An 18897-nucleotide genomic window follows, 5' to 3' on the forward strand; every position below is an offset into this window, starting at 1 on the left:
CCCGCCACCTTCAGAATTTGAAAGAGAGTATTCCAGTTAACGTTGTCAAAAGCTTTCTCTAAGTCTGCAAATGCTAGAAACGTAGGTTCGCCTTTTCTTAATCTTTCTTCTAAGATAAGTCGTAAGGTTAGTATTGCCTCACGTGTTCCAACATTTCTACGGAATCCAAACTGATCTTCCCCGAGGTCCGCTTCTACCAGTTTTTCCATTCGTCTGTAAAGAATTCGCGTTAGTATTTTGCAGCTGCGACTTATTAAACTGATAGTTCGGTAATTTTCACATCTGTCAACACCTGCTTTCTTTGGGATTGGAATTATTATATTCTTCTTGAAGTCTGTGGGTATTTCGCCTGTCTCATACATCTTGCTCACCAGATGGTAGAGTTTTGTCATGACTGGCTCTCCCAAGGCCATCAGTAGTTCTAATGGAATGTTGTCTACTCCCGGGGCCTTGTTTCGACTCAGGTCTTTCAGTGCTCTGTCAAACTCTTCACGCAGTATCTTATCTCCCATTTCATCTGCATCTACATCCTCTTCCATTTCCATAATATTGTCCTCAAGTACATCGCCCTTGTATAAACCCTCTATATACTCCTTCCACCTTTCTGCCTTCCCTTCTTTGCTTAGAACTGGGTTGCCATCTGAGCTCTTGATATTCATACAAGTGGCTCTCTTCTCTCCAAAGGTCTCTTTAATTCTCCTGTAGGCAGTATCTATCTTACCCCTAGTGAGACAAGCCTCACATCCTTACATTTGTCCTCTAGCCATCCCTGCTTATCCATTTTGCACTTCCTGTCGATCTCATTTTTGAGACGTTTGTATTCCTTTTTGCCTGCTTCATTTACTGCATTTTTATATTTTCTCCTTTCATCAATTAAATTCAATATTTCTTCTGTTACCCAAGGATTTCTATTAGCCCTCGTCTTTTTACCTACTTGATCCTCTGCTGCCTTCACTACTTCATCCCTCAGAGCTACCCATTCTTCTTCTACTGTATTTCTTTCCCCCATTCCTGTCAATTGTTCCCTTATGCTCTCCCTGAAACTCTGTACAACCTCTGGTTCTTTCAGTTTATCCAGGTCCCATCTCCATAAATTCCCGCCTTTTTGCAGTTTCTTCAGTTTCAATCTGCAGCTCATAACCAATAGATTGTGGTCAGAATCCACATCTGCCCCTGGAAATATCTTACAATTTAAAACCTGGTTCCTAAATCTCTGTCTTACCATTATGTAATCTATCTGATACTTTTTAGTATCTCCAGGATTCTTCCAGGTATACAACCTTCTTTCATGATTCTTGAACCAAGTGGTAGCTATGATTAAATTATGCTCTGTGCAAAATTCTTCCCCCCAATCCATATTCACCTACTATGTTTCCTTCTCTCCCTTTTCCTACTGACGAATTCCAATCACCCATGACTATTAAATTTTCATCTCCCTTCACTACCTGAATAATTTCTTTTATCTCGTCATACATTTCATCAATTTCTTCATCATCCGCAGAGCTAGTTGGCATATAAACTTGTACTACTGTAGTAGGCATGGGCTTTGTGTCTATCTTGGCCACAATAATACGTTCACTATGCTGTTTGTAGTAGCTAACCCGCACTCCTATTTTTTTATTCATTATTAAGCCTACTCCTGCATTACCCCTATTTGATTTTGTATTTATAACCCTGTAATCACCTGACCAAAAGTCTTGTTCCTCCTGCCACCGAACTTCACTAATTCCCACTATATCTAACTTTAACCTATCCATTTCCCTTTTTAAATTTTCTAACCTACCTGCCCGATTAAGGGATCTGACATTCCACGCTCCGATCCGTAGAATGCTAGTTTTCTTTCTCCTGATAACGACGTCCTCTTGAGTAGTCCCCGCCCGGAGATCCGAATGGGGGACTATTTTACCTCCGGAATATTTTACCCAAGATGACGCCATCATCATTTAATCATACAGTAAAGCTGCATGTCCTCGGGAGAAATTACGGCTGTAGTTTCCCCTTGCTTTCAGCCGTTCGCAGTACCAGCACAGCAAGGCCGTTTTGGTTAATGTTACAAGGCCAGATCAGTCAATCATCCAGACTGTTGCTCCTGCAACTACTGAAAAGGCTGCTGCCCCTCTTCAGGAACCACATGTTTGTCTGGCCTCTCATCAGATACCCCTCCGTTGTGGTTGCACCTACGGTACGGCCATCTGTATCGCTGAGGCACGCAAGCCTCCCCACCAACGGCAAGGTCCATGGTTCATGGGGGGCGGATTGCCATCATATGATTTATCAAATTATATGTGCCAATAAATTAAATTATTATTCCAGACATGAGGCCGTATTTTACATAGTCCACGCATAACATCATAAGTCGATAAAAACCACATCATCATACCACACAAACTCACGATAATACGTTCAAATGCAACCATTCGCTACGCAAGGTACATCGCGCCACATAAGTTGTTATATAGGGTAGTCAGAAATAGTATGAAAATTCATCATTTGAATTTGTAGCTGCTTGTGTTTACCGTGTTTGCAGTTATAATTGTAGAATGTGACGTTCCCCTGTTATGCAAAACACCGTGTTTTTCAAGCACCCAAACATGTTTCGTCACCACTGTGCCATCAACAGTGGTTTTCCGTTTTATTTAATCTGTAATGTGAACATTTCACTAAATAATTACAAAATTATTTGGATATTTAGTTCAAACAATAATTCGATTCTTCTTGTTAATGCCTTTACATTTGGTGTGCATGATTTTTCGGGACCACTTGTGTATTATTTATTACAGGTAGATTGTCATCTGCAACCTGTAATAAATAATACACAAGTGGTCCTGAAAAATCGTGCACACCAAGTGTAAAGGTATTTAAAGAACGAATTATTGTTTGAACTACATATCCACATTATTTTGTAATCATTTAGTAAAAATTTTCACATTACAGATTAAATAAAACGGAAACCCACTGATGATGGCACGGTGATGCTGAAACACGTTTGGGAACTTGTAAAAAACGATATTCTGCGTAACTGGCGCACCTCACATCCTACAGTAGTCTGAAAAGCTTGTAAGGGTGTTGCGAAGTCGGATGTGCTGAGAAACATCTGTAACAAAAAATTCGAAACGTTGTGCCGTTTCCGAGTTAATTAGCATTGAAGTTAGCCAATCACGCCATTGCATGCGCAGATTCAAGCAGCTTGCCTGGTACAATTAGTGTCAGTTGTTCTCAAAGCGTAGCTGACGGCACATGAGAATGTTCAGCCTTTGGCTCCGGTTCGATCCTTACAACCGTCCCACACGCAATTTTTGTATCGCTCTCTTGTTCGGTTTTCGGAAAGCAAACGAAGAACACGTTTGGCGACACCGTCTCTGGCGGGCCGCTTGAATCTGCGCGCACAGCGGCCTGATTGGCTGACTTCAATGCTAATTAAATTCAGAAACGGCGCAACGTATTCTCATTAACTGCTACTCAGTACAGTCTACCTGCAACACCCTTACAAGCTTTTCAGACTGTTTCTGACCACCTGTAAATCGACAAGTAAAATGTGTCCTCATCTCTGGATTACTAATTTGATTTATGTGCCACGTCTAATGCGAAAAATTATATGCTGATTATCCATATATGCTTGAAAATGACATGAAAGTCGAAATCAGTCGATCGCACAATTAATAAAGCATATTACAGCCTGCTACGGACCATGTTTCCCTTTACATAATAGTTTTTTATATGTCTGTGTCTAGTACATAACTTTAACACAGTTCTCAAGAAACTGTCATTGAGAGAAGTACATGATTTGAAAAGCATTTACCATAAATTCTGAAGGGCACACGAGTCATTCGATTTATTTAACAAGTATAAAAGCAATAAACTCTCACAACTTTGCAACCTCGTAATGTACATGATCTAAATTCGAAGTGTGGAGTCATAGTTATATTTCCCTCAGCACTACGATAGTGAACACAGCTCTCCAGACTACGGCTACGCATGTAAATGGGAAGAATGCTGCGTCTTTCCGCCTACGTTCCAGAAAGTCAGCCTTAACCTGCACAAAAATAGCTTGTAATTTTCTAGAATTCCTTGTCACTTTCGCAATATTATGTTTTCCTCTTACTCTACTCTCCGAAAGTTAGCTGAGAAATTTGAAAATTCGAGTCCTTTGCGAGACTGGGAGGTGTACGTGACGTGCGTGACAACCATGACGCGCACCTTTGTATCCGCGCCTGAGAATAAGCCCAATGAAAAAAAAACCTGCGAAACTGAAATAAACTAATGATCTAAATAAAGGCAGTCTGTTTGAAAGGTCACGTGTTTCCACGACAGTGAAATTAAAATCTGTTGCTGGGTAATATTCAACATCGTGACTATGTAAATTATCAATACAACGTCATTCTATCGATACGTGGACGACAAGTTTGAGGTACGGTTACATGTAAAAAGAACAAGTGTTCCTGGAACATTCACACTGTATACGTCCTAATATAAATGGATCGCTGATCACAGGGTAACAGGGTATTTCAGGAGGCATAGTAAATATTTTAGGAGGTCTTAATATAAACTAATTTGAATAATACATTCCACAGAACATGAGTTCCATTTTTATAGATTACACCGAAAAGAGCTGCTTAAGGAGACAAATTTTAATTTATCTCATAGGTACTCCAGCTGCTACTGGTTCACTTACCGACTATTGTTTTAGTTTTAAAGTTCGTGTTATCAATCTGCTTTCGAGTTTACATAACTGAGCTTTCCACAGTGATTGTTATTTGTTCGTAAATTCTACTGCTTCGTCTAAGCATGACGCACATATCTGGCAGTTGCCAAGTATGCCGATATGGCATTTCTGTGTGAGTTTTGTAATGAAAACGTCGTTGCTGCTTGTAGAGAATACGGTAGACCATTCCGTAACTGCAGAGTACTACATTCATTAAGGGTTACTCGTGTTTTCACTAAACTATGCGGGACTTGCCCAGCGATCAAATCTCATACGAATGTGCAAATGGATGGAATCTCATTGACTGGAGTAGAATTGTCTCCAGTGATAACTCCCACTTCGAAATGAGCCCTGATGATCTACAAAGACGTGTCTGGAGACGCCCTGGACAGTGGTGTGATACCACCCTGACTGTAACCCAACAGGGGCCCGACAACTAGGAGCGATGGTCTGTGATGTCATTTATTTTTACAGTGGGACCTCTTTGATTGTCAACCGCCGCACCCTTATAGCACAGAAGCACGTCGACGCAATTCTACGCCCTGTTTTGTTGCCGTTCACGTCGAGTCATCCTGGGCTTATAAATCAGCAAGATACTGCCCACCCCACCTGAAGAGAGTTTTTACTGCTCGTCTTCGTGCTTGCCAAACTCTACCTTGGCTAGAAAGGTCGCTGGATCTCTCCCCAATCGAGAACGTCTGAAGCATTACGGGCAGGGCCCTCCAGCCGGCTTGGGATTTTGACGATCTAACGCGCCAGTTTGACGGAGTTTCGCACGACAGAACTCAGGAGGACGTCCAGCAACGCTGTCACTCAATGCCAAGACGAATAACTGCTTGCATAAGGGCTAGAGGTAGACCAACGTGACTTGTTAAATTTGTGAAGCTCTTTCTTTTGAATAAATCAACCAATTTTTCTGAAAATGTAATCATTTGTTTGTCTGTACTTGTACATCACTTCTACAAAGTTCCGTCCCATTAGGATACTTGCTTCGCCGTGCGTCGTTTTCTTTATTTTTTTTTAAGTGTATGTTGCCTCGTTCTTCTAAAAATGATACCACAAACAGCAGATTGTCGAGTACGGGAAGAACAGGCTGGTGTTCACAATGCGAGATCCTGCTCTGAACAAATATTTGTTCTGCTAAAAGTAATAGAACAATGCATAAAATTAAAGAGTTCAACGCCTCTAGACTTAGTTGATTTTAAAAAAATCGCTGCAAAGTATTCATCAGGAATCATTGTGGAGTATTTTAAGCCCATATGGGATCCCTAACCTTCTCACTGACTTTTTGAGAAGCGTGTAACTAGATTCGAGGTCCTGTGTAGGAACCGAAGATGGGAACATCCTATTCTTTAGCATTCTCACAGGCACCAGACAAAGTTCCATTCTGTCGCCATTCCTTTTCATAGCAGCTGCAGATTTTAAAATGAGAAAAACTATTGATAATTCCAACACGGGCATACGTTTGAATCAGCCATCTGGGTTTACGGATCTGGATTTTCTGGCAGAAACACCGCAGAGCTTCCAACTAATGCCTACCAAGCTGGATGGAATGGCCAATTATATAAGGCTAAAATAAATAGGAATGAACACGTGCACAACCGCAAGAAACTTCTTTTTTTATGAGGTTACCAGTTTCGGTCTGTTTTAGACCATATTCAATCCTAACACCTTGATGGCAGATGGTGGCGGTGAAAGGAACAAGCGCTATGTCTCCACGAACGCTAAACAGGCTGAAACCGGTAACCTCATAAAAAAAAAGTTTCTTGCGGTTTTGCCTGTTCATTCTTAAGTAAAAAAATCCTTCTTCTCCAAGAGACACGTTCTCAAAAATTACTAAAAATACATGGTGATTCAAGAAAAGCAATGAGCATAAAAAGTATGAATTTGTGGACTCAAATTATAGCTCAGCAGAATGTACTGCAAGATGTTGATCGACTTCCAAATTTCGGCAGCCTTATCTGTGATAACGGGGACGTAGCTGCACATATCATCAGTAGAACTGAAAATGCTTCTCCAGTCTTCCAACTAATGCCAACCATATGGCAGGCAGACTGTAAGTGTGACGACAAAGCTTCGGCTGTACTCCTCTATCATCCTACTGATGGCCATATACGCATGTCTAGCCTGGAAAATGTCGAGAAAATCAGCACACAAGCTCAATGTTTTTCAACAATGATCCTCGAGGCGAATTTTGAAAATCAGCTATCATGACATACATTTCAAATGACAAAGTACTGAGAAGTGGTGTAGACAGTGAGCACAAAATCGTTGCTGAAAGAAGGCTGAAGCTTCGGGGCATGCTCTACGCATGAAAAATGATGAACCCCTGGCACCGCTGTGGAAACCAACGAATGAATACAGATACAGAGGAAGACATCGTACCACCTGGAAACGTATTTTTGTAAAGGATCTTCAGTACATGGATATGAACTGCGACGAATCTGAAAATTAGGCAGCAGACCGAATTCGCTGGACGAAACTTTTTGCCCAATATTCTACCTAGCACCGAAGGAACTACGTCTAAATCTCCTTAAATACATAGTATAATACCGTAGATTATCAGTTGATTAGGCCTGTTGTGGTATTGCATCGTCTTACAGGAGCCCCGTTATCTAGACTTCCTTGGAAAAGAGCTTCCAACATCACTGGAAGAGGTTCCTTCAGCTACAACGATGATTATGTTCTTCCAACGTAACAAGACCCCTGCACGTTCTAGCTGTGTAGCACACAGTACAGCATTCGCCGGTAGATGGAGCGGCAGAAATGGTCACGTTTATTGGCAGTCTAGGTCCCCGGACCGTACCCCCTTCAGATTTTTGCCTATGGGTGTGGCTGAAAAGTCTACAAAGAAAAATTGAACGCTAGAGACGAATTGAACGTTCGGATTATGAATAGCGCTGCCCTCATAGAAACTCAGAAGAGCTACATGTGGTGGTGTTAAAAGAAATCGGAGGTGGAATTAATGAAAGTCAATCCCGAACTTACTCATTTGCCTTTACTTGACTCCTTCTGCGAGTAACTGTTCGGATTACATTCCTTACCCATCTGCCTCTGTTATCAATAAAAATTGGACACATGTTATGTGGAATATTTTATTCGAATTAATCTACATTGTCGTGATCTTGGACTACAGCCACCAGAAACCGAGAGACGAAACCAGAAGCGCGAATTGTTACGAATGAACAAACAGAAGAAACGCATATGCTCTTGTTGTATGTATCCCCGACTACAATTCCACCCCAGGAACTATTAGGTTGGCTAGCCCGGCTGGAGGCGCTGAAGACAGCTATTAACTTAAAAATAATGGGTCGACGTTGGTCACGTCGCGGTTTACAGTGACACAGTTACATCAAGTATGCTGTCAGCAAGTGACTGCTGGCTTCCACTCGTGCGAACCCATAACCTAGTGTCTTCTAGACTTGGGAGCGCAGGGCAAAGGCATTCAAGCAGGGGATGAACAATCCGGCAAGGGAGAAGTATCAACAATCAGTTCTGACCCCACCAAATGCGGACAGGCGATAATTGTCAAAATTATTCGCACCAGGAAAGGCAAGGAATCCTTTCTCGCGGGGACATACGAAGGAAGACGAGAATACTTTGGATAGCTCCGTTATGTTCTTGGAAATTCGTCACGTGTGACTGGCCGGCGGTTCGCACCTAAGGAGAAGGTGGAGAAGAGCTAATAAACCTTCACTTTTTGAACAGACAGTTCCGTCGGTGTCAATCTGAGATGATTTTTGACCAGCGATTTTTATTTTCGACCAGTGTTGTGGAACTTGGCATTTTCGGTCTTGCCTCTCGGCAGTTGGCACTGGCAGTAATATATTTCTCGTGACTTGATTTTTTTCTATTTTTGCAGTTCCTCTACACCAAATACGTGCTTCTTGTATAATTGCTTATGCCTACGGACAGGAAATGCATGATTGGGGAACTTCAGTGTTGGTTCCTTGCATTTCTCTTTTTGGAAAGAATTCCTCAAATTCCCGAGTCTAACACAGGTGTCTGTGCGGCATAGGAGACATAACCTGCAGAATTTTTAGCGTCAGCCTTACAGCAGATAGATGTTGACCGCTTCTGACGCCTGAAAATGAAGTACAGAGCCTACGGTCACAAAAATATTCCCACTTCCTAAAATTTTTACTATTTTACTCTGTATAAAATCCCAATGCACAGTGACATCCATCTGTACGTCTCGAACCATCACCAAACGTCACACAGAAATTTGTTTCTAAAGACTGACCCATAGGGTTTGAACGCTGTCATAGGGAGAAACTCTCCGAAATATTACAGCAGCTATACGAATAGTGTTCCGAAGCAATGAGAATAAGAATCGATAGACTGAGGGAGCGCTGCAGTCAAAATCAAGAACGCCCGAAAAAGGGGTTGAGACAAACGGAGAAAGAGACTCGCTTGCCTGGCTTATCTGGTCCAATCTTCAGAAAGGTCGGTAGACTATTGCGGAAACATGGAGTTCCTGTCAACAAAGATGAAAAAGCTTCTTTGTAATTTTATAGACGATCTGGGCTCTCCGAAAGACTAGTGTGTACTACATTCCATGGGACTGTGACATGTACTGTGTGAGGCATTGCAATCAATGAGAGGCGCCAGGTACATAAACGACACACCGGAGTGAAACTTGCAATTCAGCTGCCGCTGAGCATTGCCTCGAATAAAATCGTGAAATGAAGTACTACGGTGCCACCACCGTGGTGCAAACGCCGTGTTCCTGGGTTAGAGAAATTAAGAAGTCCATCGACATAAACGTGTCGGAAAACTGAGTGAACGGGAATGACCGTTTCAATTTAAGCATGGCGTAGGATCCAGCAGTGAATTTACAAAAATGTCATCCATCAGAGCTAGAACGAGAATGAGCGTTTCACGGAATAACAGCGCGGGTACCGAGAAACAAATGAGCAGTAAAAAAGCACCAAATGGCGTAACGGGAGCCGGAAGCGGAATTGGGCTACAAACAGCAGTGCAAAGCCGACAACACTTCACAGTCTCCATATACGCATGACACAGCTCGAAGCACAATAAGAAGACGACTAAGTCGGTCGACGTAACGTCATGCGGGAAATCAGAATCAACAACTCGGCTGAACACCCGAAATCCAACCTTTAATTTCTGAGCATAATGCTGGAAGAGTAGGCTTACGTTCCACCTGCTACCGTTGATACGGCTGTACAATTGTGAAATTGGCATTGAAAGTTTTTGCCACGAAATGTCTTTGAAAGAGCTTGCTCAAGAAGTGGTATGGTGAGCTCCGTCGCGAACTGACTTACAAGAAAGACGCACTCTTATTATCCCAAAATGTTTGAAAGCAAACCAAAGTGAAACTCCTCATGAAAGAAATAATTTCAGTCGGCAACTATAGGGACGATTTCTTTATTACATATGCAACACATTTTGAGATAGACATTGCAAAGTGTGTTAAATTGTATACAACACCAAAAAAAATTGACGTGTAATTTATCAGTTCAAATTCCAGTCACGTAAACTCTAAACTAAATCCACTCCATTACCGCTCCGTGTTTGGCACTTATTTCACTGAATACTTTGCTCTTGCAGTACCAGATATTGTCCAGCTCTGAATACTCATAGCATAGTAACCATATTAACTACATAAGGATTTTGTTTCATCTCTGGAATTTATCTTTGCACTATCTTTGAAACACACACGATACCAGTATCTTGGCTACAGCCGTGCAGACTCCAAGCTGTTGGCGTTGTAACTATTTAAAATCCACAACTTCCATTTTCTGCAAATGCTGAAATCGCCATGTCGTGATGGCTCCTTCACCAAGGCCACGGCTGGTCCGTTCCCGCCACCTTTATCCTTCTTCCCTTCTACGAAACTCAGTCTAATGAACGAGGCGACTTATACGATCTTACGTTGTAAGTACTCTATCCGTGTTCTCCATCTACTCCAAAGCAAAACGAAAACGAGAAGGTATTGCACTAAGACAGCCAATAAATTATAGTATAACACATTTATTGTCGACGTGTGGCAGTCGAGAGTGGTAACAATGATAACGGAGGAGAAATGAAATAAATCGATTCGACAATTCAAAATGAAATTTTTCACCAGGTGTAATCTTGATGCACAACGAGACTGAATCAGATGCTGTCATTCCAACAGCACATATTAAAATAATTAACTCTAACCGGAGATTAGAGCCTGAAGTCGCAGTCGTTAGAGTGAGAACCCAAGGAAGGAAGAGTTGATCGCCCCATCTATAAAGATGACATTGGAAACAAAGTGTACGCTCTGATTCGATAGAGTAGCAAAGGAAATCGGCTAAGTCCTTATGACAAGAACTATCCCTGTATCAGCCTTAACAGATTTAGTGAAACCACCGAAAACCTAAATGTGGATGGCCAGGTAGGGATTCGAATGCTGCTCCTCTCGAATGCGAGTCCAGTGCCGTGACCACTATTCCGTCTTGCTTTGTCGGCGCTTAAGCTCACTTTGGAAAAGAACATGATGGAGATAATCCTCCGTTGCTTTATGAAGAAATGATCCCGACATTAGACTCCAGTGACGTTGGGAAATCATGGAAAATCTGAACGTTAAGTCGGAATTTTGGAACCAGCTCTTGTCTCTGTACCATCTCATTCATTTTCTGTTGCGAACATATGTTCTTTAAGAATCAGGATCAGCAGGCACACCAACAAGTTACTCTAAGCAAGTAATGAATTAATTCGAATCAACAGACAAATTGCAGTGCGGTTAGTCCCGGCGGAGGTTCGAGTCCTCCCTTGGGCATGGGTGTGTGTGTGTTTGTCGTTGGGATAATTTAGGTTATGTCGTGTGTAAGCTTAGGGACTGATGACCTTAGCAGTTATAAGGTTTCACACACATTTGAACAGACAAATTCAAGGGCAACAATGAAAAAGGATGGATTTAAAGAAGGAATTCAAAATCACGCTCAAATGGAATACTGAGAACTGCAAAGCAGTAAATAAACTACATCTTTAGATAGTCGCGCATAAAGTCAGTAGGATTCATTTTGTATATTTGGTCGCTATTAAAATTATGTCAGTTAACGTAACTACGAGGGACATTCAATTATTAAAGACACAAACTGATGTAAAAGTGAAACAATTTGTAGCAAAAATTTTGTACTTTCATGGCCTTAGGCTGGCACCACTGGGAGGAGATAAGAACAGTTAACGGTTAAAGTTGTTTTGTTTATAACCTCAATGCAGCATTTAACGATGGCGTGTCCGAGTGAAGTTTTCACATTACTTCAACAAAGTTCAATGATCCATTTTTTGCTATCTGAAGAAATAAAATGCCTAAAATCGTTTCTCGGATGATTTACCATATGGTGACAGTTGTATGAACTGCGAAAATTGTTGTAAGAGGATAGAACAGTTAAAAAACTGTCGAACCTCAGTGACTAACGAGCAACGTCCTGGCCGGGCAGTAAGCTTGAAACCCGCACTCACGACATTATTCGTGAAGACCAACTTGTTACAGATGAACATATAGAAAAAAGAGTTGCAGGAATGTTGGCACAGTTCATAATGTTATCAGTAACAAGCTCAGGTACAGAGAAACAAGTGCAAGATGGGTTCCGAAAGAGTTAACGCGACAACATAAAGAAACAAGATTCAAGGTGTGTACAGACTTGAAAGAATGCTACGAAAGAGAAGATGATCCTTCTATAAACTAAATTTTAACGTGTATTGAAAGTTGGGTTCACTGTCTTAGAACCAGAGTCCTAAAGACAAAGCACAGAATTAAAGCACACCAGCTAACCTGTCCGGAAAAAAATCATAACGCAAGCAAGAGCGGGAAAAGTCGTGCTGACCTTCTTTTGGAATGTCCATCGTGTCACCTTTTGTGATTATATGAAAGATCAGAGTACACTAAACAGTGTCTACTACTCAGACATGCTGATGAAAAAAAAGTCGAAACAGCTGAAGAGAGAAAAAAACTGCAAATCTCAAAGAAATGGTGTGATATTGCTATACGGCACTGCTCGCCCTCACAGCGTCCTGCTAAGCCAAGAAACCATTAAGCAAATTTATTGGGAATACTACCTCATACTTCCTACAGTCCAGATTTGCCTCTCTCAAATTTTCATTCGTTTGGCACACTCAAGGAATCATTACGTGGAAAAAGTGCAGCGACAAAGAAGAGGTCAAAGAGTTTGCGGGAAAGAGGTTCAAAAAATGGTTCAAATGGCTCTGAGCACTATGGGACTGAACAGCTGTGGTCATCAGTCCCCTAGAACTTAGAACTACTTAAACCTAACTAACCTAAGGACATCACACACATCCATGCCCGAGGCAGGATTCGAACCTGCGACCGTAGCAGTCGCGCGGTCCCGGACTGCGCCTAGAACCGCGAGACCACCGCGGCCGGCGGAAAGAGGTTCAAACAACAGGGAAGCACCCCTTTGCTTCGGGCCCAAAAAACTACTTCATCACGGGGAAATTTTTTTAATATTGATGACGATCATGTTGAGAAGTAGTAAGAGTCTCATTTTGCAAAAAAGCGCAGGTTTTTTGTTCCTAATCAGTTTGTCTCTTTAATTATTGAGTGTCCCTCGTAGACAGACACGCAGCGGATATAAAACCTTTTTTTTGCGGTAGAAACATAAAGAGAAACGGGAAAGGAAAACAGTAAGAATTCGTCGATGCAGAAACGTGAGGTGGCGAAACTGTAGCGAGCACAGTAATAACGACTTTTCTGGACAGAACATCTATTCTCTGCAGCATATGTGTTGTGGGACCCGCACTGGTGAAGTACTATATGTTTACGATATTCCTTTTGTACAGTAAAATATACTGTAAAATTTTAAAAAATACTACAACATTTCAGCGCCACAATCTAGTCGCTTCATTGTTACTCTATGATGATAACCTCTATCCAAGAAACGACAATCGTTTATTTATTCGGATATAATACCAAATTACGCGAAAGCTATTTACATCTACCTCTACGCCTAGTTGATTACTTCGCAATTCGTGCCTGGCAGAGGGTTCTTCGAACTACCATCTTCAGACTGTTTCTCCACCGTTCCATTTTCTAACAGCGCATGGGAAAAATGAACATTTAACTCTATCTGTACAAGCTCTCATTTTCCTTATTTTATACCGATGATCATATCTCCGTATTTAGAATGGCGACAATAAAATATTTTTGCATCCAGAGGAGAAAGTTGGTGATTGAAACTTCGTGAAAAGCTCTCGCCGCAACGAAAAACGCCTTTGTTTTAGAGTGCCAACCCAGCTCGTTTACCATATCGGTGACACTCTCTCCCCTATTTCCTGATAACATAAAACGAGCTGCCCTTCATTGGACTTTTTCAATATCCTCTGTCAATCTTGTCTGGTAAGGATGGCATGCCGCAGAGTGATGTTCTATCGGAGGGCGGACAAGCGTTGTGCAGGCAGTCTCTTTAGTAGACCTGTTGTATCGTCTACGTGTTCTCCCAGTAAGAAGCAGTCTTTGATTTACCTTCTCCACAACATTACCTATGTGATTGTTCCAATTTAAGTTGTTCGTAACTCCAATTCCTAGGTAGTTAAGTGACTTGAGAGTCTTAACATTTGTGTAATTTATCGTGTAAACAAAATTTAACGGATTTCTTTCGTACTCATGTGCATGACCTCACATTTTTTCTTGTTCAGAGACAAAAAATGGTTCAAATGGCTCTGAGCACTATGGGACTTAACAAAAAAAATGGTTCAAATGGCTCTGAGCACTATGGGACTTAACATCTATGGTCATCAGTCCCCTAGAACTTAGAACTACTTAAACCTAACTAACCTAATGACAGCACACAACACCCAGCCATCACGAGGCAGAGAAAATCCCTGACCCCGCCGGGAATCGAACCCGGGAACCCGGACGTGGGAAGCGAGAACGCTACCGCACGACCACAAGCTGCGGACGTGGGACTTAACTTCTGTGGTCATCAGTCCCCTAGAACTTAGAACTACGTAAACATAACTAACCTAAGGATATCACACACATCCATGCCCGAGGCAGGATTCGAACCTGCGACCGTAGCAGTCGCGTGTTTCCGGACTGAAGCGCCTAGAACCGCTCGGCCACCAGCGGCCGGCCTTGTTCAGAGACAATTGCCGTTTTTCGCACCATAGGGATATGGTGTCTAAGTCATTTTGCAATTGGTTTTGATCTTCTAATGAGTTTACTACACGGTAGATGACAGCATCATCTGCAAACAATCTTCCTTGGGGAATGCCAGTTACAACTTCTGTTTTACTCGATGATTTTCCGTTGATTACTACGTAGTGAGACCTTTCTGATACGAAATCACGAACCAGTCGCACAACATGTGTAAACATGCTAAAAATCGAAGCCTATTCATTTACGCCACAACAGAACACATCATGGAAAGTGGCCAGAACTAATATGTGATAATATCAACAATGTACCCATAGCTACAGCGCGATGGACTTACGAAACACGATTTCACTAAATTATTTCGTTCTTCACAAAACGTTTGCATTAGTGTGACAAATAGTTCAGTTTAGTTCAGCCTTAAGTGATGTCGTGCTATACAAAAAACTTACGTTACTTGAAAATTGCCGGCCGCGGTGGCCAAGCGGTTCTTGGCGCTTCAGTCTGGAACCGCGCGACTGCTACGGTCGCAGGTTCGAATCCCGCTTCGGGCATGGATGTGTGTGATATACTTAGGTTAGTTAGGTTTAAGTAGTTCTAAGTTCTAAGGGACTGATGACCACAGAAGTTAAGTCCCATAGTGCTCAGAGCCATTTTTTTGAACTTGAAAATTGCAGCTATGGTATTTGACGATGAGCCAGTATAGCACCACCATAATATCCTCATAAATATAACTTCTCGGATCACAGACAGTATCACAAAACAACGTTGCACATGAAAAGCGCTGTCATTAGAACGTCGATAACTCACGGCGTAACTGTGCTGGTATCTAAAACGGTAGTGAAGAGTTTTTCAAACTTTTTCTAAAGTTTTACGACGAACACCAGTTGCATCCGCTTACAGTGGAGAACACCCGTGACGTGTACTTTCATGAACAACTACACTATGGAGATCTACCGGGTAGCGTGCAGCAGCCCGTTACGCGTTGATGACGGAGGCGGCGCGTCTCGCCATGGACTCCACGAGACACCGCATATTCCCCCTTCTGACCAGCCACAGCCCACACCTCAGGTAACGTGGTGTGAGCTGGTTCTAAGGTTCACATAACTCTCTACATGGAGTGCCAGAAGGGTTCAACAGGAATGAGGCATGGGACACTCTTCGATGCTGCCGTAGCCTGTATCGATCACCCTCCATGATTCGGGAGCGTTATAGTAGTGTCCCTGCGACCACTCAAGAATGGTTTGCAGCTTAGAATATGGGTGCGCTATGGGCTCGAGTGCGCTCTCCGCCTGTCCACAATTAGTACTCGCAATAGTCTACGTCGCCCTATCTCAACAACATATTTTCTATGACAGGTGACTCTGGCTGTTTTCCCTAACTTGAGACACTGTAAGTACACCCTTGACATGGCGATGCATGAAAAGCCCAGTGCCTATACAACCTTGGAGTCTCCCATAAGCCGGGCACTCAACATCTAGCTGTTATCGAATACGCTGATATCGCTCATCTTGCCCACCTTATATCGGAGTGTAATGCTGATTGCCAGTACAAAGCCTGACAACACCCCAGTGAGATGAAATGCCCAACTACTCCATTTGCCGTGACGTCGGGAGTTCTCTCTATCCTAGACAGTGCCATTCTCTAATTAAATTGCCTACGACTGTGTATGTCCTCAGACAATATGAATTTGGGTTAGAATGTCACTAATAAATGCCAGACAAGCACCTTCCAAAATTTCAATCGATGTTCCGTAGCGGCAAACGAAATTCATTATCTGATAAAAATATGAGGGAATCTTCTTGCTGCGTAATTTCGAAAAAGCAAAACAAATTGAGAGTGTGAAGGTGAATAATTAAGTAATGGGTCACATATTAAACGGGAAGCGACGATCTGTTAGAGGATTGTAAGGATACCTGAATGTCTTCGGAGACGGCGACGACGCAGTCCAGGACGCTGCCTCCGATAACCACCTGCAACAGCAGTGCGGAATGTTATGGTAAGTACGAGTACAGCACCCTCTTTAGAAAAAAAAAAAAAAAAAAAAAAAAAAAAAAAAAAAAAAAAAAAAAAAAAAAAAAAAAAAATATTCTATGTTGTTGAAGTCACTTTATATCCTGCTTTTATATCATTCTGTCTCTGCGACCCAGTTCTGCATATCAGAAAACACTGGTATAAAGTTATCACGTTTTAATACAGTAGCTTGCGGATTGTTTACACATATGTACACCGATATGCGTGAGGTAGCTTAGAACATCCCCACAAGAAACTTTGAAACAAGGTTTTAATCATATCTATAACAGATCTCAATATAACGCTTACCTGTCAATTACTTCATGTACAAAGGAGTAAATTAAACGAGAAATGTTATATAAACAATAATATAAAAGTTCTGAATTTCAGTGAATTTATTACTGCTCGTGATTTTTAATATCATACACGCAAGATAAGAAAACAATGCTCTCCATCAATAAAGAAATATAGTTGACATTTTTGTGCAAATCATCATGTAAAATTAAGGTCGACGTGGAAATCCTGCTTCCTCCTAATTATCTTATTTCTACAAAGTTAAAATGAAATAAAAGCGCCAAATAAATGACGGCGACGCCGTGTGGCAGGGCAGAAACCTGATACACTACAAAGCAAACTCATAATATGCACATGAACTATTTTTCACTTAACACATCATCCGTCATCCTCACCTTCCTCTTTTCATTCACGGTTTTATCTATCAGATGCGTTTGTTTTCATCCTGGATAGTTTCGAATTCATTGTGACCGTCTTAAAATAGTTTCTCTCTAACCGTCCATTGCGAATATTCTAATGTGGGTTGTTCATGAAACAACTACATCCATTATTAACTTTTTAATCTTTTAAACAGAAAGGCAGCAGCAGCAGCAGCACTACTACCGGGAACATTCTCACAGATACATAAAGATTGCAAAGTAGCGTGGAGTTAATGATGTCTCAGATCACGGCATACAGTACATATGCTAACGTTTAATACCACAATGCATTGCACAAATAATAAGCGGAAAACAGCAAAGTTAAAAAATGAAAATGAATAAAAGGAGTTCAACAATCACTTGTGAAATACACACAGGAAAGATATTCATAATACATATAACGTAAATGTAAACTGTAATATACTGTGTAATATAGTCATACGTTACTTTCAAAACTATTGTCCTACCAAATTACTCTACGTAAGTACATTAAATGCTGGGACACGGCTGATGACAGGGTTAAACCACATTAGAAACTGTGTTGTAAAATTCTAAGGAAAGCCATCAGAAAATCAAAACGCACATGCGTTGAAAAACAAAAATAAGTGCGCCCAGTAACAACTTAAGAACTGCTTGGAACACAATAAAAAAAAATAAGCCAGGCAAACGTAATCAACAATATGAAGAAATATGTTTGAAGGTGAATAATGAGATGATCAAAAATATCCCACAAATATTAGACAGTTAACAACTCTTTCCTGACAGTCAAAGATAATCAAGGTTTACACATTTATTTAATGGACAGTCTAAAGCTTCCAAAATAGCTTTGATAAAATTAGTCTACACACAACATCTAAAAATAAGTTTTTAATCTTAAAAACAACTGTTCTAGCACTAACAAGAAAATCAGTAATGAAGAAAATAAATGGTATTCTGCCGAGATTTTTAATACACAAAGTTGCTTATGTAATGAATCTCTTTATAGTGGTATTTTTCCAGACAGATTTAGCTGCACTGTTGTCAAGGTAGACAGAAGACAAAAATAGTGCGGAGTACGGCCTCATCTCTTTATTACAAGTATTTTCAAAAATTTTCGAGATACAGAGCACAATTAAAAACATACAGTGCATAAACACATTCTTAATAGGACACATTTCGGATTTCAGTGACTTAAAAGTCTGTACTTACCTCGACATATGATACACCGTGCTACAAATGAGATGAGGTGATCGTATGGCATTATTGGCCATATCAAAAACTGTCGCCGTTAGGAATACTTTGTGAATGATTTTTTTATGTGGACCACGATGTAAATAAATGGAAAAACTCAAAGTTAAAAAAATAAAAAGAACAAAAGGAGTTCA

Source organism: Schistocerca americana, chromosome 2 (assembly GCF_021461395.2).
Source record: "Schistocerca americana isolate TAMUIC-IGC-003095 chromosome 2, iqSchAmer2.1, whole genome shotgun sequence".
Lineage (NCBI taxonomy): Eukaryota > Metazoa > Arthropoda > Insecta > Orthoptera > Acrididae > Schistocerca > Schistocerca americana.